We start from the raw sequence: 17,684 nt of genomic DNA, 5'->3' as shown, positions 1-17,684 counted from the left end.
GGAGGCATGAGGAGAAACGGGAGGAGGGATAGAGAGCTAAGATAGATAAAGACAGAGATGGGGAGATCCATTGATTCGTTGAACAAACCAGATACTTCCTTATAGTTTTTGGATTAACTTACATGAGCTAAGTTTATATTCTGTTCAGATCACAAGTGGTCAAGTTTGTGTGTGTGTGTGTGTGTGTGTGTGTGTGTGTGTGTGTACCACTCTACCCATCCTATATTTATTGTCCTGTATTTGGTCTGTTCTGCCTTCTTTATTTTCAGGATAGGTGTCTTAAATGAGGGTCTTTGGAAAGCTGGTGAGGCCATGTTGCCCGTTTCAGGTGCTCCATGCTCAAATGTATTCATTTCTTGAAAAATTCAGGGAGTGCACACTTTTGTACATTTTCCTATGTGTATATGATACCATTATATAAATCTTAAAAATATATATGGTTCCCCTGAATCCCCAGCCATTTGGTAGAGAAGATAGAAAACCTACAGAGGAGGCTAAGATTTTTTTAGAAAATTCAGCTTCTCGACAGGGGTATTGGACTTTAAAGTCAAGGCAATGCATCTATTCTTTCTTTTTTTTTTTTTTTTTGATATAACTAGCTAAAAGATCTCTTAAATTCAAAGTGGCCTTCATCTTACTATTACTGCAATTTACTCTTAATTACAAATTATATAAAAATAGGTTTTGAAATACTGTAGCGACAAAGTAACATACCCCTGCTCCATTACACAGATAAAACCTGTAAGGAACGCCTCCTCTCTTAACAGGCATTAACCAACTGCAGAAACTGCAGAAGGACACGGCTATTTGGGAATAACTACAGCTCCCTTCCTTGTCTGTTCCCTCCCATTGTCAGGCTTCTGTGGAGCCATATTCAGATCAACATAGGGAGGGGGAAGAAAATCAACCCCTTGGTGAAGGAAAGCTCCCAATTCACAGAGCAAACACGGGTACTCTTGTTTGTGGGAGCTCCCAGGGCCTCCCAGCTCACTGAGCATTCTGAGCCCTGATCCTTACACTAATTGTATTATGCAACTATAAATGATGTTTGCTGTACCAGCGGGGACAGTTTATTTTAATAGATTGGTATAACTTGGCAGAATCTTATCTGCATGTTTCATCTTGGATTTTTAGCTCAGTTCAACTCAATAGGCATGTGTCAAATGTCTACTGCAGACTGCGCACCGAAAAGCTGCTGGGTACAGGGTTACATGGATAGAAAACGTAGCCTCTGACCCCTAAGGAGCCTGTAATCCAGATCCCCATTCTTTCCATCCCATTCTCCCAAGCAAGAATTTACCTAATGTGGTTTGCGAGAATTTGAGAGCTGAAAAGGTGGTCACGAGAAGCCAGAATGGGTTCGCTAAAATGTGTCTATATGATTAAGCATAACGTAGCTTTGCAGCACACTTCACAGCTTCCTCAGAGCCTTCCACACGCGGTGTCTCATTTGAATACTCGTGTGAGGATAGCCTCATACCCCTCAGTGAGCTCTTCATGGAGTAATGCAGTAGACAGCGAGCCTCACACTTCTATGCTCACGGAGGACCAAATTTGCCTTGAAAAATCTGTATAGTCTCTTCACATTTCTAAGTTGACATCAAAAATCGGTTACCATAAAATCCTAATAGTTGAAGAGATGTAATTTCAATTATTTGGTAAACCTGACCTTCATTGTCAAAGCAATTAGTCAACTCAGATTTACTTTCTCCCAGATAATAGATTCTGACTTCTTTTTTTCTGATTAAAAAACTTAACACCTTCCTCAGGAGATCTATCTCAGTTCTGAATGCTGATTCTAACTAAGAAGGATATTTTGCTACATGCTGGGAAGAGGGGTACTGAGGCACGCCGCAATTCCACTCCAGCATTTCCAGTTAGTCGGGTGCCTCTGCACTCCCGGTGTTCCAGCGCCCAGTTAGTTGTGTACTCTGGGCTGTCCCTATACTGGAGTCCTAAAACACTTAACGATTGCAGATGGGGGCAGGATTTTCAAAACCTTGATCTGAAAAGCCATAGAAGGGAGATAGAGAAGGGGAGGGTGGAGCCACGGTACATTCAGGTGGATCAGTTTTTGGAAATAGTACAAACTGGAGGTGAAAACCTGGAAATTGATCTGTCGTTCCCATACTTCATGCCAAGTCCTTGTGGACCCACAGAGACACACTCGCCACAGTTTGAAGGCTGCTAACTTGATTCTGAGGACACCAGTGAGGTGGTAGTGTGCAAATGACGTGTGAAGAAACTTTGGAGGAGTCTCACCCTGCCTGGAGCACATGGCCCCTACAACAGTGCAGCCTCCCAAAGACAGAAGATGTGGACTAGTGAGAAGCCAGGTATGGTGACTGCTGCTGGATGAAGCTTGTCCCACCAGAGGCTCGCTTGTTTCATTGAGCACCTACTGTGTGCTTGTGGGATGCAAACACACGTGTGGTCCCTGCCCTCAGGTTAATAGGTAGGGGTGGAACAGTTATGAAACTGCTCTAAAGTCATTTTTTCAAACTGGGAGTGACAAATGTATCCACTGGGAATAGATTGAGAATTTTATAAGATTTTTAAATTTTTGTTTATTCACATTGAGGAGAATCTAAATTCTTTTGAACTTATGTATAGATTTCACCATTTAATAGTAATAAATCAGTCCTCGTCTCTGTGTGTGTGTGTGTGTGTGTGTGTGTGTGTGTGTAAACCTCACCTTACAATATTATTATTTTAAATAGCCACTTGCATCTTAAGGAAATTAAGAGGACAAAAGAAAAGCTGCTGTTTTATATGTATCCACGTATTTACCAGGTGCTTCCCTGCTGGCAGGTGCTCTGGTTCTGCACTGCCTGTTGTCCCTTGCCTGAAAACAGTTGCTTCCCATATTTTGCTCAGTTTTCTGATTGTTTACAGTGGCAGAGGAGGGTAGATCTGGTACCAGTTAGTAATGGCCAGAGGTGGAAGTCTGTGGATGAAATTTGTATAACATGGAACGTTAGTTCCACAGTTAATGCTACTCACATTGGAACCCATGGAAATTATTTTTTGGTGAAAAGGGCCCACGCATTATGAAATTTGAGATCCATCACTATAAGTGAATGTAGGCCCTGGATACAGTGGGAGCTCAGAAGAGCAAATCAATTGGTCACCTTGCTCGACATATTTTACTAAGGGCATCAGTAAGGCTTTCTATGACCTGCTCCTTCAATGCTTGGTTGACATTTGGGGAGCAAAGATATAAGGATTCTAAGTTCTGTCCTGTGATGCTTTAAGGGGAACCTCGAACCTCCAGGTGGAGGAGTGCGGAGATGACCGGGACGGTGGAAGACTTCAGGAGAGCTGAACACCTGAGGACACCCAGTGGGAAGACCAGGACCTTTAACGCCCATATCTGCTGCTCAAGGCTGGCAGAGAGAAGAGGGTTTGTGATGAGAAAAGGTGGTGAAAGGCACAAGGAGGCACAGAGCATGTCAGGTCCCATATCCCAAGAGGAATGTACTTGGGTGAGGGAGAGCTCCTCCATGGCTGGAGGCGTTCAGAGACCAGGCAGTCACTTGTGGGTTTGTGATTAGAGTGAGGTTCCTTTATAAAGGGAGTGAGAAGAGAAGGTCTGTGGATACTTGAGTATATCAGTAATTAAGAAATAAATTGTGTACATCCCATTTCTTTCCACATTTTCCTGGGCTGTCACAGTGGCTACAAAGAAAGCAGTCCGTGAACTGAACTGTGATCCCAGACAGGCAAGCACACCAGGAATCTCTTCTCAGCTGTTGAAAATGAGGGAACACTGGGGAGAGAAATGGGGTCCTCTTTGAGTTTCCTCTGTGCCGATACCTTTCTCTTTGTTAAAACAGCTAATTAAACACTGAAGCAGTATAGCTCTCTTACTATACACTGGTAGTCATAGTTCTCTTACTGTTCTCTTCACTGACTGTTCTCTTACTATACACTGATGGTGAAGCAGAAATTCAGAATTCCCTGCATGTGTCCCGGTTTTAAAGCCGCTGTGCTTTGCTGTGGATTAGGATCAGACAGTTGAGTCTTGTTCCAACAAGGAAAGTTGCTTATTGGAAAGTTTTGCTGCAGGGAGCCTTGAGTTCTGCATCAGGCTTGGAAGTGGGCTCTGTGGAGGTCAGAAGGAGGATCCCCCACCCGCAGCCTCAAGAAAAATATGAAAAGTGGATTACACCTCTGTAGCTATATTGCCTATAAACTTTCTGCAGAATTACTGTATTCATATCCTACATTTTTTTCAAAGCGATATTAATCCTGAGACCTGCAGCTAAAGTCAAGTAGAATTTAGGGATAATTAATAGGAGAAAGGTGGGGTTGGAAGATCTGCATGATTATAGTCCTCTGATATAACTGCAAAATTCTTTCCATTAGCAAGAAGCTTTGGTTAATATAAAATGGACAGATTAGACCTAGGCAATTTGTTTTACTCGTTGCTGTATTTTTATGTCAGAGCTGGTTGAAAATATTACAAAGTAATATTTTAAAGTGCTTATCTAAACTCTTTACTCTGCATTTTATCATTGGGTTATGAAATGACTGGAGAAAGACTTTTCTTGCTTTTATTTCTCAGTGTCTACTTATAAACATGTTTTTTGAACTACTGTTTTTGTGACAACATGCCTTTTTCCCAGAAAATCTCAGGTTAACATTAAATAGGCACTGGATGTTTATCTGATATTGTTTATAGAAACACAAGAAAATTTTAACCTTGTATATACTTTATTCAATTAACTAGGTAAGAGGTCATTGAAACATTTAGAATTCCACTCTACATTTCAATAATTATCAGGTGAAAGCTACTGCATCTACATCAGAAGATGTTTGTAATTTATTTAAGAATAAAATTAGCTATGCAAGAAATAGTATATGGAGTCCTATGTGGAAATCACAGAAACCCTGACAACTTGATGATCTTTCTGCAAGCTAAAAATATCACTCTGGATCACAGCAGTAGAGGACTCTGTAAATTTAATCTGTGTGTCTCCTGTAAATAAGTGCATTAGCAGTACACAGGTGGTGTCAGAGTCAGTGATGATGGATAGAAGTTCTACATAAAATCCAGGCACAGTGGCTCACGCCTCTAATCCCAGCAGTTTGGCGGTCTAAGGCGGGTGGATCACCTGAGGTCAGGAGTTCGAGACCAGCCTGGCCAACATGGCAAAACCTCGTCTCTACCAAAAATACAAAAATTAGCTGGATGATGGCACATGCCTGTAATCCCAGCTACTCAGGAGGCCGAGGCAGGAGAATCTCTTGAACCTGGGAGGTGGAGGTTGCAGTGAGCCGAGATCACGCCATTGCACTCCAGCCTGGGCAACAGAGCGACACTCCATCTCAAAAAAGAAAAAAAAGAAGTTTTACGTAAAAACGTGGAGTGAGCCCAAGGCGCCATTCATCCAGCCCATACACATCGTACCATGTACAGAGTGGACACCAGATAAATACATTGACTGCATGCCACAAACATATGTAGGCACCGTTGCATTCAAATAGACATCAGCAGTCCTAACACAACTTTATTTGCTAACAAGCATCAATGTATTTAAAAACAAACAAGAAAAGACATGTTTAAACTAGTGAATGATTAGATTATAATGAACTTAATTCATAAATTTTCTCATTGGCCTTTTGTATACTTCAGTTGTAATACCTAGAAAAACAGTTATGTCCAAAGGAGTGAATAGGCCTTATCTGAAACAGGTGAGCGTGACAAGTGTTTTCTTACTTATTTTACTTTTCAGATAATTCATCTTTAAAGTACATTAGTTTAAAAGTACTTTTAAGGAAATAGTACTTGGATTAAAACTTGAATCATTGTGAAGGAAAACTATACCTTAACTTCATGTAATCACAATTAAACCTCTTCATATAGAAGGATCTAAGAATTTTCTGCAGCATTCACCAGCACCAAAAAGCTCAGAGACATGTATTTCTTTCTCTGTATATATATTTTAAATTCAAGTCAGTATAAATTGACAGGCAGGTCAGAGTAATATATGATCTTCTGAGTCCCTTTAGTAATTAAAAGAAATGATTTTTTTGCATGAAATATGATAAAGCGATTTTAAGTGCCTGATAAAAAGTTTTAACCATGACAACCATTAAAGATTACATCAAAGAAAAATAAGTTTGACTTTCATTTACCTTGGAAACAGCTATTAACTGGTAACCTCAAGAAACACCATGAAGAGTGAGTTTGCTCCACACATGTCTTGTAAAAGTCAAATAACTGGTGGTTATCCAGTAATGACAAGAGGTAGAAGTCACATCTTGCTGTCTGATTGAACCTTCTAAGAGCTGGCACAAGGCTAGGAAGACTATAGGTGCTAAATGAGGAACTACTTAAAGAAATAAAATGGAATTTCACAGACAAGAAAATCCATGTCCATTTGGTTCTGTGACCTGTATCCTATGTGTCCTATGCTTTTTTACACTTGGTACATGGTTGCAAGATTGCCCTTGTTTTCTACTTATAGTTCCATGTGGCATGGATGTGGGAAAAAGTCTCCTCTGCGAAGAGGGTTAATGCAGGTCACTCTACATATGTGCACGAGGTCATTATAAAGCTCGAAAATATGAGCTCATCAACCAAGTGATTTTTTAAATTATCCAACCAGAAGACATAACATATAGGGGAATCAAAAGAAATCTCTGAATAAAATAATGATAACAGGTCAAACTTTGCTGTCCCACGTGAGGCTGGAGATGCGTATTGTCTTGACCTTGCATCTACAAGTTTAACAAATGATACTTTCTCAGTTTACCTCTGGAAATGGAAATTAGCATTGCAAGTGACTTCATGAAGAGGTAGAAGCTATCTGTGAATTTCCTTTCGCTGTGTTTACGATAGACTCTCACGTCTGGATGTGTCATGTATTATGATAAATTGATATCTCTTGAAGATATAAAGCACAGCCCTCTATAAGTATATATATTCCACCTCTTTCAAATCGGATAGTACCTATCCTTCAAACTGCTATTTAATGACTGTCTGCTATGTTCAAGGCACTGCTCTCAATGTTAATACTTGATGAGCTCGGGCGCGTTCAAGGTGGCATGGCCGTAAACTCAATGTTAGTACATGAAATATGGCCTACGAGCTGAGTTGTGAATCAAGTTAATAGATTTTCGGAATGTTAAGGTCTAAACCAGTAGCTCTTAACTGAGACAATCCTGTCCTCATCTCACCCGGGAGACATTTCGCAATGTTTGGAGAACCTTTTGGTTGTCACACTGGAGCATCTAGTGGGTAGAGGTCAGGGATGGTGATAAACAAGTTTTTTTGTTTGTTTGTTTTGTTTTGTTTTGTTTTTGAGACAGAGTCTCACTCTGTCACCCAGGCTGGAGTGCAGTGGTGTGATCTCAGCCCACTGCAACCTCTGCCTCCTAGGTTCAAGCAATTCTTATGCCTCAGCCTCCTGAGTAGTAGCTGGGATTACAGGTGTGCGCCACTACACTCAGCTACTTTTTGTATTTTTAGTAGAGACGGGGTTTTGCCATGTTGGCTAGGTTGGTCTCAAACTCCTGGCCTCAAGAGATCCGCCCCCTTCTTGGCCTCCCAATATTCCGGGATTACAGATGTGAGCCACCGTGCCCAGGCTAAAATTCTTCAGTGCATAGGACAGCCCCCACCATACAGAGGAATCCCCGGCCCAGAATGTTAATAGTTCTAAGGTTAAGAAACCCAAGGTTAAGCCAAGTCAACTTATCTATCTTCTTTAAAATTGCATAAGAATGCAGTCCTGTTCTTCATTCCTCTTGCTTTGCAGTTAATGATCCTTTGCCTGGACTTTCTAAGTGCCCAGAAGAGCAACAGCCAGCATGCACGATGGCATTCCTGACCAGTTGCACTTGGCCTAGCATTCCAACCTCACCTGCCTCAGCTTGTTCAACCTGAAAACCTACCAAGTGAAAGCAAGAACCACGTGAAGACGCCTTAGTTATATGCACCCAGCCATACACTTGCTCAGAAAGGAATCAGTGGGGCCCTGGCCTTAGAAACTGGCTCCTTCACTGCTGTAGAAACAACATTAATTTAACATAAAACACGTGCTTTTCTTTTTTCTTCTTACTTTTTCCTGTCTTGGCAATGCAAGAACGCCATTAGGTAAAGAAATCCTTCACCACGTTAATCCTGCAGAGCCAGAAGAGAAACCAGCTTGTTCTAACCCAGCTTTGTCATGGAGAGAAGGCAGCTGCTCCATTCTGAACTATTCTTTCTTTTGGTAGCAGCCTGCCCAAGGGTGAAAGTGTGTTTAATAGTTTGAATTACACAAGTGAACAGTAAATGTATGCCTGTTTCTGCTTTATGGGACTTTGAAATAATGTTGTTTGTGCCAAGGCTTTAGATTACTACACCTAACAACTTAGAAAAAGAAATGAAAAGGAAGCCTTCTGCCAGGCAGAGGTCACTACGGGCCTGGAGCTGGGCACCTGACTCAGCAGCTGCCCAGATCCCCAGAGCTGAGAAGTCACCATGCATTTGTGGTGCTTCGAGCGAGTTACCAGAGTCCTGGAACAGAACAGCACACCTGCAGGGTGTCCCCTTGGCATTTGGGCAAGGCAGGTGACCAAGGGTCTTGCTGGAACTGAAGTCCAGCTTGAAAAGCAAATCTGGTTGTGAGCTAGAGTCCAGTAACACTTGTTTCCCACGCCCCCCCACCCCACATAACTCGTGTGTGTCCTAAAATACAATAATTTTTTGAACTTCAGTCACTTATGCCTATAAGCAGGCATACAACAGGGGCACAATAAATGTTTGTTAAGTGAATGAATTATTTCAGAACTAGATGGGATCTTAGTCCAACTCTCTTATTTAACGAGGTCCACAGAAGTTCTATGATTGTCTAAGAAAGAAGGCTGTGTTCATGGCCTTGTTGTTTACGTGGCCCTGTGATTCTCTTGGCCCCGTGAATGTCCTGATGCAGACATTCCGGCCATCTAGAAAGGCATGCAGACAAGCCATCCAGCTGGCATGATCCTGAGTCCAGCTTTCTTTAAAAGAGCTTCCAAAACTGCTTAAGCTTTGACTGCACAAAACCTGCATCACCTCCAGTTGAGAAACTCAAGAGAATAAATAAGTTATGGAGTTGGAGACCCCAGCTTAACTACTAGTTTTAAAATAGTGAAATCAACATTTTCAAATCTTTGACTTCATTAAGATTTAATAAAGTGTATTAATCATATATTATGAGTTATTGCTCTCTATATATGTCTGTAATGCAGTTGTTCCTCTCTGTATAAATTAATAAGTTTTAGAGACCCAAAATGAGAATTTTAAAATAAATTACATATATTTTAATCAAGTTTAATTTGACTATATCCAGCTAAATAATTGATTGAACTTCACTTGCTTTTCTACAATAGGTTTTTTGTTCTTAGTAAAAGACCCCAGTTTTCTCACTTGTAAAAAGAAGGGGTCAGACTTCATGATAGCTAAGGTTCCTTCCCTCTCTAACAAAAGTGGCCTGAAGGGAGGCTTCTAGACTATACTCATGGTGGGTTCTTGGGACCTAAGAGTCAGCTCCATCACTTAAGTGGCTGTGTGATTGAGTGGAGACACCTCAATCTCTTTGTGCCTCCGTTTCCTCACCTGTTGAGTGTCAACATGATGGCACCTAAAGCTGTTGAGGCTTTGGAAAGGTAATGTGTGAAAAGTGAAAAGTGCCTGGCATCCAGGAAGTACTCAATAAATACTAACTATTTTATTGCTACAGCTGTTCTTATAGATGTGATTTCTAGAACATTGCCTTCTAATAGGGTAGCCATGGGCCATATTTGTTGGCTGTTGGGTGTTTCACATATGGTTAGTCCAAACTAAGATGTGTTGTGAGTCTAAAATACACACTGGATTGTGAAGACTTAGGACAAGGAAAACAATGTTAATAAAATCTTGTTGATAATTTTTAAATTAATTACATGTTGAAATGAAAATGTTTGGGATATATTGAGTTAAATAAAACAGGAAATTAATTTTTTCTGTTTCTTTTTACTTTTTTTTATTAGTGTGGCTACTCGAAAATGTGACGTTATGTATGCATCTTGTATTACATTTCTGTTAGACAGCAGCACTCTAGACAGTACTATGGGTGGTATCTGTGGGGAGGTTCTCAGAAACATGCCACATGCTCTTTTAGAACCTTAAAGTATTCCTAGTCTCCTCCACTTCCAGCCCTTGGCTCTTGGGCCTCGGTCTTTTTACTTTTGTGGCTGTGTTTCTCTGAAGGATTGGCATTAGTAGATTGAAAAGAATAACCATCTAGGGAAATGTGAATTCAGTTTCTTTATGACATTCTGCTCTCGACAAGGGGATATTATGTACACATAAACCTACTTCCAAAATAATGAAGTGAGGCCTAATTCCTTACTCTTCAGAGAGCCCACTGTGGAAGTGTCACTGACCTTGTGTATGGGCTGCCCTTCATGGCTCTGGGAGTCATTATAAAGGGCAGCATTTGGCGTGGTGCGTCCTAAGCCAGTGTTTCTCAGCTCTGTTCCTTAGACATGTGTTAGTGTTAATAGTTGTTCTTGGAAAAAAAAAAAAAAAACAGCATTCTGAGGTCAAGCATGCTCAGAAAGCTCGGAATCTGCACTACGCTTCTCGTGCACATTTCATATTAAAGATTTTGGAAAGTCCTGCAATACAGAGCCCTGTCTAATATTGCCACAACCCACAATTGCTCAAATGTAAATAGATTTGAGTTTATTTACATTCAGATCACCTCTTAAGGCCCCACCTCCCAATGCTGTCACAATGGCAATTAGATTTCCACATGAGTTTTGGAAGGGACATTCAAACCACGGCAGGGGAAAGCAGGGTACTTGCTGCTTTGCAAGTGTGTCCACGTCTAATTAATAGTACAGTTCTTACTCTTGGTGTGTCCGCTGATATTAAAAATCAATGTGCCTTATTTAGATAAGTAACATAAAAATCACAAAATGTATGCCTTAGATTTATATTTATTTATAACTAGTATATTTCCTGAAAATAGTTGAGACACCTTGTAAAAGTTACCAGTATGATAGGGCCATTCCAGCAAAGCTGTAAAGTGGTGATAACACAGTCATAAAGAAGAGGAGATAGCTCTGGGAGAAAACGTGGCCCAGAAACCAGCTCTGAGCCTCATGGCTGCAGGCAAGCTCTGCAGGTTCCTGGTCCTGATTGCAGGCCATTTGCTGCCTTGAGTGGTGGTTACACAAGGCCAGCCCTGGGGGTATCACCCAGAACACCTAGTACACAAATTTCAATTTAGAGGATGCAGCATTACTGGAGTATTGTTATTCAGGAAAACTTTTTCCTAAAAATGCCGTGAAAAGAGAGTAGCCTAATGCATTCAATCAAAATGTTTTTAACAGTGGTTGAACTACTTTACAGTCCCACCAACAGTGTAAAAGTGTTCCTATTTCTCCACATCCTCTCCAGCACCTGTTGTTTCCTGACTTCTTAATGATTGCCATTCTAACTGGTGTGAGATGATATCTCATTGTGGTTTCGATTTGCATTTCTCTGATGGCCAGTGATGGTGAGCATTTTTTCATGTGTTTTTAGGCTGCATAAATGTCTTCTTTTGAGAAGTGTCTGTTCATGTCCTTCGCCCACTTTTTGATGGGGTTGTTTGATTTTTTCTTGTAAATTTGTTTGAGTTCATTGTAGATTCTGGATATTTGCCCTTTGTCAGATGAGTAGGTTGCGAAAATTTTCTCCCATTTTGTAGGTTGCCTGTTCACTCTGATGGTAGTTTCTTTTGCTGTGCAGAAGCTCTTTAGTTTAATTAGATCCCATTTGTCAATTTTGGCTTTTGTTGCCATTGCTTTTGGTGTTTTAGACATGAAGCCCTTGCCCATGCCTATGTCCTGAATGGTAATGCCTAGGTTTTCTTCTAGGGTTTTTATGGTTTTAGGTCTAACTTTTAAGTCTTTAATCCATCTTGAATTAATTTTTGTATAAGGTGTAAGGAAGGGATCCAGTTTCAGCTTTCTACATATGGCTAGCCAGTTTTCCCAGCACCATTGATTAAATAGGAAATCCTTTCCCCATTGCTTGTTTTTCTCAGGTTTGTCAAAGATCAGATAGTTGTGGATATGCGGCATTATTTCTGAGGGCTCTGTTCTGTTCCATTGATCTATATCTCTGTTTTAGTACCAGTACCATGCTGTTTTGGTGACTGTAGCCTTGTAGTATAGTTTGAAGTCAGGTAGCATGATGCCTCCAGCTTTGTTCTTTTGGCTTAGGATTGACTTGGTGATGCGGGCTCTTTTTTGGTTCCATATGAACTTTAAAGTAGTTTTTTCCAATTCTGTGAAGAAAGTCATTGGTAGATTGATGGGGATGGCATTGAATCTATAAATTACCTTGGGCAGTATGGCCTTTTTCATGATATTGATTCTTTCTACCCATGAGCATGGAATGTTCTTCCATTTCTTTGTATCCTCTTTTATTTCATTGAGCAGTGGTTTGTAGTTCTCCTTGAAGAGGTCCTTCACGTCCCTTGTAAGTTGGATTCCTAGATATTTTATTCTCTTTGAAGCAATTGTGAATGGGAGTTCACTCATGATTTGGCTCTCTGTTTGTCTGTTATGGGTGTATAAGAATGCTTGTGATTTTTGTACATTGATTTTTACCTGAGACTTTGCTGAAGTTGCTTATCAGCTTAAGGAGATTTTGGGCTGAGATAATGGGGTTTTCTAAATATACAATCATGTCATCTGCAAACAGGGATAATTTGACTACCTCTTTTCCTAATTGAATACCCTTTATTTCCTTCTCCTGCCTGATTGCCCTGGCCAGAACTTCCAACACTATGTTGAATAGAAGTGGTGAGAGAGGGCATCCCTGTCTTGTGCCAGTTTTCAAAGGGAATGCTTCCAGTTTTTGCCCATTCAGTATGATATTGGCTGTGGGTTTGTCATAGATAGCTCTTATTATTTTGAGATATGTCCCATCAATACCTAATTTATTGAAAGTTTTTAGCATGAAGGGTTCTTGAATTTTGCCAAAGGCCTTTTCTGCATCTATTGAGATAATCATGTGGTTTTTGTCTTTGGTTCTGTTTATATGCTGGATTACATTTATTGATTTGCATATATTGAACCAGCTTTGCATCCCAGGGATGAAGCCCACTTGATCATGGTGGATAAGCTTTTTGATGTGCTGCTGGATTCGGTTTGCCAGTATTTTATTGAGGATTTTTGCATCAATGTTCATCAAGGATATTGGTCTAAAATTCTCTTTTTTTGTTGTGTCTCTGCCCGGCTTTGGTATCAGGAAAAAAAAAAAAAAAGATTAAAACTGGGACTGGGCACGGTGGCTCACATCTGTAATCCCAGCACTTTGGGAGGCAAAGGCGGGTGGATCACCTGAGGTCAAGAGTTGGAGACCAGCCTGACCAAGATGGTGAAACCCCATGCCTACTAAAAATTCAAATAGTTAGTCAGGCTTGGTGGCGCATGCCTGTAATCCCAGCTAGTTGGGGGGCTGAGGCAGGGGAATCACTTGAACCTGGGAGACGGAGGTTGCAGTGAGCTGAGATTGCATCATTGTGCTCCAGCCTGGGCAACAAGAGTGAAACTCCATCTCAAAAACAAACAAACAAACAAACAAAAAAACACTGGGGCCAAAGAAATCTGTGTGCTGTATCACCTAACCACATTTCATGACACGGCTAGAGAAGAATCATGCAAATAAAAATTTCCAACATGTTCGTAAACTAGGAAAGTATTTCACTGGGGAGTGAGCAGAAAAGTAATACTATAACCTCTATATCTAGGCAAATGTGAATTCAGTTTCACATATAAATATATAAGTGAAAAAATATATAAATATAAATAATATGAAATAATGGTTATCTCACCACTTTCTACATCTTTTGTGAATATTTTATAGTGCTCAAATATATTAGTGCACTAGTATATGTACATTACAATTAAATAACTAATCATTTATTAGGAGGATGTGCTTGTTTTTTGCTAATAAAGATGATAATAAAAAAATCCTTAGACCCCCCCGGTCTTGTTTTCAGTTAGTAATTAGGGATATTTATAAGAATATTTTTAAATGACACATGCCTTGCTCTGGGACGAGGCATCTGCGTGGGTGACACGTATGTGTTGTGTGTACAGGCTCCCAGCATTTCCAGGCCCCTGCTCAGAATGTAGACCTTACTGATTCTTACAGAGTTACAAGCGCTGGTGAGGTTGGTGAGGTTTAAGTAAACACAGCTGGGAATGCCCCATGGCCTCTGGGTGACTTTGGACATCACTGAACTTTACCCTTAGAGATGCATACCTGCATCTTTTTTACCCTGATAGGGCCTTCCATGATGCTTTCAAAGTGTTTTTGTCTGCTTTTCGGTTAATAGACTTTCACGGTAGCCAATTGAATATACTGGTTAAAGGCATCTCTTTATACACAGACTGGATTCAAACTGAGGTTGTGTCTCTCCCTGGCTGTGTGACATTGGGTATGATCCAAGTGTCAGATTACTCAACTTCAAAATGAGGACAGAGCCTTTCCCTTCTAGGGCTGCCAGGAACATTGAATGAGGGAGTGCTGGCAGCTTAGTACAGGTGTTCATTGCTCTTGTATGGTACTGTCTGTGGTACAGCTAGATAAAATATAGTAGCCACTGTTTCAAATTTCAACTGAGTAGTAAAATAAACTTAGAAAATAACTTAGAAAAGTTTTTTCTTTTGAATGACTCTAAGAATTTAAGGAGCATGTGAGTGTTGATGGCTCTAAAAGGGTAACAGAGCCCAACTAGCTCGGTTCTCAGCATGAAGATAGTCACATGGCACAGACTCAATGGAGTGGGTGCACTTCAATAACTGGAAGCACAGATGCCCTACAGCAGCATCAAAGATGGCACTCTAAACTACTTTCGATCCTTTAAAATAAATGGAAACGCACATTTAGTATGCATATGACAACACGAAGAATTTCAATTTTGCTGATGCAATACAGTTTTACAGGATTTTTTATACTCAAATTAGTAAAATTCTGTATTCCATCCAAATTATAAATTATAATATCATCTAGATTGGACATAGGAATAATGACCACTGGTATCTGCACAGAAAGCTCTACCCCCTGTTTATAAGCTCCTGCAGGAGACACAAAAAGAAGAGAATTTGAATATAACTTGAAATGACCATAATCTCCTGCCTCAACTCATTTCATTACCAAACTGCCTCTTTCTTCATTATTTCTCCTGAAGCACAAATCTATAGAGAACTCAGCTGCCCAGTCTCTCCCACCCCACTCAGCAGTGAAAGGGTTAGGCCTAGGCTTTTCAAACAGACCAGTGCTTGTATCAGCCCTTAAACATCTCTGGAGAAGGAAATGGGATCCTTCTTTGGTAATTCATTTTTGACAGTTGGGGATTAGGTGTTCTGTATCTGGGGGGCCTTGCTGTCTTCTCTCCTCCTCCTCCCACTGCAGACCCTCTCTTCCCCTCCCCTCTCCAGCTGTCTAATGACTGCTTCATGCTCCTTTCATCCGAGGACTGCCATCACAGCCTATTGCAGGAACAGCCAATGGGGGGCTGGCTGTTCTCTTTTATTTATAAAATTATAAACTCAAGCAAAATCTAGACTATGTGTCCCCAAGATCAGAGGAGCACAAATCCCTTGATTACAGATTGCACAGGGGGCACATTCTTTAAAATTAGTCCCTAATCTAGACTCTAGCCTGAGAATCATCTTTAAGTTCAGAATTTCCACTCATGACCTCACATCTGTGGGCTCCCACATTGTCTTCCAAAACACACATGACATCTGGCATCACCTTCACCCCCACCCTCAGAGCCTCATCTCCCTGCAGGTAGGTAGCCAAGACAACCTCTTCACTCTTCTGCCAAGCCTCCTCTCCTCAGCTCTTCCCTTCCTCTCTCTTTTTGAAAATATTTTTAATTGTGGCGAAATACACATAACATAAAATTTACCATCTTAATCATGTATAAAAGTGGAGTTCAGTGGCATTAAATACATTCACGTTGTTCTATAGCCATAAACACCATTCATCTCCAGAGCTCCTTTCATCTTGCAAAGCTGAAACTCTGTCCCCATTAAGCAATGGCTCTGTATTCCTCCGTTCCCCCAGCCACTGGCCACCATCCTCAGTTTTCTGTCTCTGTGAGTTTGATTACTCTAAGCACCTCTTATAAGTGGATCATACAATATATCTGTCTTTTTGTGACTGGCTTGTTTCACTTTCCATGATGTCTTCAAGGTTCATCCACATTGCAGCATATGGCAGAACATCTGTCCATTTCCAGGCTGAATGGTACTCCTTTGTACGTGTGGACTACATTTCATTTATCCATTCATCCACGGGAGGGCACTTGGGTTGCTTCTGCTTTTTAGCTATTGTGAATAACGCTGCTATGAACATAGCTGTATGCCTTTGTCTTTTACAGCCCAAATCTGATCAAGTCACTCCCCAGCTTAAAACCTTCCACTACTCCCCAGCAGTGGGATAAAGGCCAGTCTCCCCTGTAGGTCTCTCCCGCCAGCCCTGCTCAGTCTTCTTGCTTGTCATCCTTGGCTAGGCCTTGCATTGCCATAGCCCTCTGCCTCTGTGCACGCTCTGTCATCTTGGAGCATGAGCCTTCCATCATCTCTACCCGGTGAACTCTCATTTCCTCTTTCAAAAAATAAAAAACCCAAAAAACCCAGAGATTCCCAACTGTCCTGGTGTCTGCATAGTGTGCAGCACACACCCCCTCCATGGCCCCTCCTCCATAAGCATGATCACTCCTCACTGTTCCTGCAGCACCTCTTGTGTGCCCACACAGCTGTCCTGGGGTGGGCTGTGTGTGTGAGTGTGCCCCCTCTAGGACCTGAGCTCCTTCCTGGAGGGTGGGCACAGCATCCATTCATTCTGGGAATCCTGGTCGGCACCATGCTAGAACTTTTCCAAGTGAGTGCCTTTGGTGCTGGCCCATGGGAGAGCTGTTGGTAAGGCATACTTTTGCAGATTCCAGTTGCTGCTGAGGCTGTTGCTCTTTGCACAAGTTTCTTCTAGTCACCAGTGAAGTGACATGTGTGGCAGGCATGGCCCAGGGAGGCTTTTTCATAAAGAAGAGGTTGAATCTTTGGGGCTATGGTTTGAATATGTCCCTCAAGGTTATGTGTTGGAAACTTAATCCCAAATGCAATAGTGGGGCCTAATCACAGGTGATTAGGTGATTAGGAGGTGGGCCCTAATCACAGGTGATTTGGTCATAAGGCTCCGCCCTCATGGATGGCTTAACATGTTTAGTGAGGCGATGGGTTAGCTATTGTGAAAGTGGGCTTGTTAGAAAATTGAGTGCAGCCCCCTCTTGCTTGCTGGCTACCATGCTCTCTTGCTTTTCTGCCTTCTGCTGTGGGGTGACACAGCAAGAAGACCCTCCCCAGATGCTGGCACCACGCCCTGGGACTTTTCAGCCTTCAGAACCATCAGCCAGACAAATTTCTTTTCTTTATAAATTACCCAGTCTGTGGTATTCTGTTATAGAAACACAAAATGGACTAAGATAATATTCTTTCATCAAGTTAGGGTACCAACCTTTAAAGACTGCCAGTCCAAGGTTAAAGGAAACTTTTCAAGAGCAGACCAAACATGATCTGGCCCTCAGCTACTCTCCAGGGTCATGCCACCCTATCACCCAGACTCACACAGACGCTGACCACTGCTTAGTTTCTCAAAC

General features: G+C 41.4%; 1 protein-coding gene and 1 long non-coding RNA gene across 3 annotated transcripts in view; both read left to right on the top strand.

Annotated features, from left to right (window-relative positions):
* EGFR (epidermal growth factor receptor) overlaps positions 1-17,684 on the top strand; it is a 196,374-nt gene that overhangs the window by 17,072 nt on the left and 161,618 nt on the right. The window lies entirely within an intron of this gene.
* Positions 2,144-5,351, top strand: LOC129060301 (uncharacterized). Its single transcript, XR_008526890.2, has 2 exons — positions 2,144-2,336; positions 3,256-5,351. It is a non-coding gene; the product is annotated as an uncharacterized LOC129060301 (long non-coding RNA).

The sequence above is a fragment of the Pongo abelii genome, chromosome 6 (genome assembly GCF_028885655.2).
Source record: "Pongo abelii isolate AG06213 chromosome 6, NHGRI_mPonAbe1-v2.0_pri, whole genome shotgun sequence".
NCBI lineage: Eukaryota > Metazoa > Chordata > Mammalia > Primates > Hominidae > Pongo > Pongo abelii.
This window is presented reverse-complemented; position numbering and strand designations above follow the sequence as displayed.